This window comes from Macrobrachium rosenbergii, chromosome 13 (genome assembly GCF_040412425.1).
Source record: "Macrobrachium rosenbergii isolate ZJJX-2024 chromosome 13, ASM4041242v1, whole genome shotgun sequence".
NCBI classification, from domain to species: Eukaryota; Metazoa; Arthropoda; class Malacostraca; order Decapoda; family Palaemonidae; genus Macrobrachium; species Macrobrachium rosenbergii.
In genome coordinates, this window is record NC_089753.1 from 14,756,975 (window position 1) to 14,761,974 (window position 5,000).

The 5,000-nt window shown below is 37.5% G+C and overlaps 1 protein-coding gene across 9 annotated transcripts in view; it reads right to left on the reverse strand.

Annotated features, from left to right (window-relative positions):
• The window catches only part of LOC136844920 (ras GTPase-activating protein nGAP-like), an 850,124-nt gene that overhangs the window by 643,884 nt on the left and 201,240 nt on the right, over positions 1-5,000 (reverse strand). The window lies entirely within an intron of this gene.

Genomic DNA, 5,000 nt, shown 5'->3' on the forward strand with positions numbered 1-5,000 from the left:
TCAGAATCCTCACGATTCTTTACCAAAAAAACAAAAGCCTCCGAGCTACAGCATGAAGAAGAGGCCTCCGGTAATTGTAAACAACGCCAGCTAAAAGATGCACTTTAAGGTGTCGTTAGAGGAGCGGCTCTTACGCCACCGCCGGGAAGTCGTTTCAGACGCCCCTACCCCTCCCCCTCCTCCGTCGTGAGGCAGAAGCCGTAATGACAATTAGCTGATAGTTAGTTCCAATGTCACTAACGACCTCCCAACAAATTACTTTTTCCTTTTCGATTTCATGGGAGGAGGGCGCACCCCGTCCCTCTCGCTCTCCCCATGACCAGCATCCATGACCTCCCCAAATTTCATTAAACATTTCACTTACGCTGATCGAAGACAGAAGCTACTAACTCACTCAGTCACTCACTCACTCACGCGCGCGTGCGCACACAAAAGCACACACACCATAATTTAAATCGAGGCAGTTCCAAAATGGAGCAAAAAGAAAAATGAATTATAATTTCATTTATAAGTAGCAATAATTCAACAACTCCATAGGGGGTTGAAATCCTCAAAGTAATTATCTAAATAAATCATACAGTTGGTACAGCTCTTCATCAACTAAATAGGCCTCCAAGCCTTCATCAACCGAATAGGCCTACAGGGAAAAGTGACACAAACAATATGGATCCTATGGAACCTAAATGAATTGGACTCGTTAGCATCTGATGGCGCCTGCCATAGGCCTACCACCACGCTTGAGAGAATAATCTGATGAATGAGTTGATAAACAATCATTCTTAAGTCTACATAATTCCTTTTGCAAAGACCACCTCCTAAAATGACACTATCTCACATGACAGAGAGAGAGAGAGAGAGAGAGACTAATTAGATATACTGCTTAAAAGAACGCACTTAATTAGGAGAGAAAAGTAAAGCTGCTTTACTTGTACGTGATGACTTGCAAACATTACTCATAACCAGATTACATACATTGTAGGTAACTGTATATGTATACACAATATACATCCATAAATAATGAAAGGAAAAAAATCATTTATACACAGTAAAATAGCAGCACTTAAGCAGCCTTTGATCCACTCCACTCTCCTGTCAGCGATAACAAATTGATTAAGAGAATAATCCCAACGCTATCTTAATTGCCGAGGAAAGAAAGAAATTCTTATTCATCAAGATAATATCGGATTCGGTCAAAAGGAATGGCCGCTATCTTGAAGCTCTTCTCTTTACTTTCTGTGGTGCTTAAGAACATATTGAGTGTGTGAATGTGTGTGTGTTTGAGAGAGAGAGAGAGAGAGAGAGAGAGAGAGAGAGAGAGAGAGAGAGAGAGAGAGAGAGAGATTACTCAGCAGTACTCGGTTTCCTACTTGAACCTTCTCAAGTATAGTCTATTGGTAAAAAAAAAAAAAAATTAGGAATCAGAGAAATAAACGCGTGGAGTAAATAATCGTGCAAAGAGAACATACATGTATGAAAACATTTTCACTAAGGGCCTATAAGCATATATATCTGTACAAGATATAAACGACTTATGGTATATACGTAGGCATAACAAGCCAGCCAATATAGACATATGTATGTACCGTACACATATAAAACTTTATAAAGAAAGGGATATTAAAATATATAAACGTGCTTAGGCTCATAATTATACAAACACAAACCCGCATACAAACACACACACACACACACACAAATATACACAATCTTTTTTATTGTAATCTAAGTGTTCCATGAAATTGAAAAGGCCCGTAAAAACGCCATTAACAAACAAACCCATACATTTCGACTGACAATATATACAATTTTTCACAATCTCGCACCGAAAATCTTCGCCCCAAAACATATTTCTATATAAACTTCTATGGAGGAATAAAAAACCCATACATTCTACACAACTTAAAAAAGAACTTGTCTCCCATCCAAATCCATCATTAGCTATCAGGACATCTTTCTCTTTATATTTCTCGCGCTTCTTTTTTGTTCTTCTTCTCTTATCTCACAGCGTTCATCACCTGACCTTCGGGGTCCCTAATCCCTCACATCCCACTACCCCATCCCCTCCCCTCCCCCTCTCGTCCTTTCACCCTTTCCCTTATAATCACACTTTATTTACCCGACCCCTTCCCTCACGTCTATGGGTCCACGACACCCCTAAATCACTAATTTCAGAGGCCTAGGCAATTAAGAGAGAGAGAGAGAGAGAGAGAGAGAGAGAGAGAGAGAGAGAGAGATCCTTCTTCCTTCCATCCTGTCTCGCCTTTCCCCATCTTGGTTCCATCACGTCCAAATCCTCTTTTACTTATATATAAAATGGAAAAGTTGAGACGAAAGGAATTAACTTCTTAATTCCCCACTTTCCTTTCAAATCTCTCTCTCTCTCTCTCTCTCTCTCTCTCCTTCAAATACCTCATACTACTTACAATAATAATTTTATATTTTTAAACGTTATTTCTATTTTACTTTCTTAAAAACAATGACAGACATAATCATAGTCACTCCCCGCCCCCTGCATCTCTCTCTCTCTCTCTCTCTCTCTCTCTCTCTCTCTCTCTCTCTCTCTCTCTCTCCCTATCCGAAATCTGGATATAAAAATTTAATTGTCATTGGTCAATTCTATCACGATTAGGACGAAACTGTTACTTCGTTACTGCATAATACCACCAATATTTTACTTATATATATATATTTATTTATATATATATATATATATATATATATATATATATATATATATATATATATATATATGTATATAAAAAGATATAAAGCATGCAATTATTTGTTTAACCTTTTCTGTCTCAAACACAAATTACAGTCAACGTTTATTTTTAATTGGTCACACCTGGATATTTCCAACAGATGCTAAATAACGACCGAATCTTATAACGCAAAAGATAATTACGGGTCATAATTCTTGAAGCGCGGTTAAGAATACCAGTAACTTAAAGTACATTATCTTCAATACATATTTGCGTACGTGAATTGAAGTGAATGTAAGGGAAAACACGCAAATGTACGTGAAGATAAGCATCCGAACGTGAAAGCAAATAAATGTACAGTACATCCTACGAGTTATATCCGAAGGAAATATAGTATAGAATAGAATAGAATATAGGATTTAGGCCAAAGGCCAAGCGCTGGGACATATGAGGTCATTCAGCGCTCAAAGGGAAACTGACTGTAAGGAGGATAGAGAGGTGTAACAGGAGGAAAACCTCGCAGTTGCACGATGAAACAATTGTTGGAGAGGGTGGAAAGCTAGATGGAAGATAATATGAACGGAGGTAGAGTAGAAAGAACGAAAGAGGTCGCAGCTAGGGATCGAAAGGACGCTGCAAAGACTTTAGTAATGTTTACTGTGCACCACGTGAGGTACACTGACGGCATTATTCCCCACCCCGCCCCCCTCGCCGTCCCCTCCCCACGGGGCCGAAGGAAACATAACCCCGTATACACCGTCACGTGCGAACTCGAGAAATCAAGCCATCAAAGCGCCATTACGGTGATGCTCTTTGCAATACCACGTTGCTCTTTCGACTGCTTGAATAAACGGTATGTAATCTTCTCGGTCAGAACAATTTTGTTGGAAATCTCTTATCTAGGTCGTCGGCGAGGTTAAAATATACTTATACGACAGCCTGCAAGCTTATAATGGGTATTTTATCTAGCCTAGATTTGCTGTAAATGAGAGAGCCAAGTTCAACTTTTCACTGCATTAAAATGAACATTCCCTGTAAAGTTTCTATATAAATAAATATGTTTTTATACCTCGAAATAAGTGTTTCCCAACTTCAGAAAAGCAATTGCAATCGGTAACCCCGCTGATAATTACAATCATTCATACATATATACTTATATAATATTATGTAAAAAAGTAGTCTGTATACAGTGTATAAATTACTCAGTTCCCTCGCCAGATGGTACATGGAAAAGGTTAAGTTGCCTCGGGGTTGTATGTCAAATAATTACAGGACGATAAATTAAACTGTTACTGATTTCAGTATTCATTCAACTTGATTTATTTATCTATTTATTTAGTTTAGATAATTAATTTTGGAATAATTAATTCAAGGAATACTAATTAAATCAGTAATCGTGTGATACGGTTCGTATAATCTGAATGTGAGGTCGTTAGGAAATCCTAGACAAAGAACCCTTTATTGAAAAAGGAGATAAATAAATGAATTCAGTGATAAACCAACATAATCTAAGCCAAAGAACATGAGGGAGAGCACCTTAAAGTAAAAGATATACGCTCCTCAAAACATTCCCGGAGAGAGAGAGAGAGAGAGAGAGAGAGAGAGAGAGAGAGAGAGAGAGAGAGAGAGAGAGAGAGAGAGATTTAATGGTGCGAATAAGACCAAGCACAAAAATATCCCATGATCCTCTTGGAGCCGAACGCGAAACGAAATAGATCCCGAAATAGAATACTAAAGAAAGGCGGACGCTCGAAGAGAATCCCCTTCTTTTCTTTTCTCGGAAAATAGCGCAGTAAAAGACAAAATTAGCAAAATGGTGCTTTTGTTCCGATCAAAAGAAAACAACACACTCTGAACAACATGCTAGAGCTTTCATTTTCAGTGGAAATGGAAATAAAAATTCTGCAATATGTCACAGAAGGACGAGAGACTTATTTTTTGAAATCTTCAACTTTTATACAACAACAACAATTACATAACTAACAATAATATGACAATTTAAAAAACTAAGCAAAAACAACTATTAATTTTTATGACTATCCAGACATTCTCCACAGCAGAACTCAACACGATCATACACAATAAGTGTTTATTGTATATTAACTTGCAATCAGAATATTAGACCACGAAAATCGCTGCGTATCCGCCACTTACAACCAGTTTTCTTATTAAAAATGCATATTTTTCATTATCACAGTATGAAGGTATTGAAGTGGATAAAAAAAAAAAATCTTTCAAAAGAGTGAAGTCGCAAAGAGTCTGAGGTTTCGATAGAAATTTAATGACAGAATTAAGACA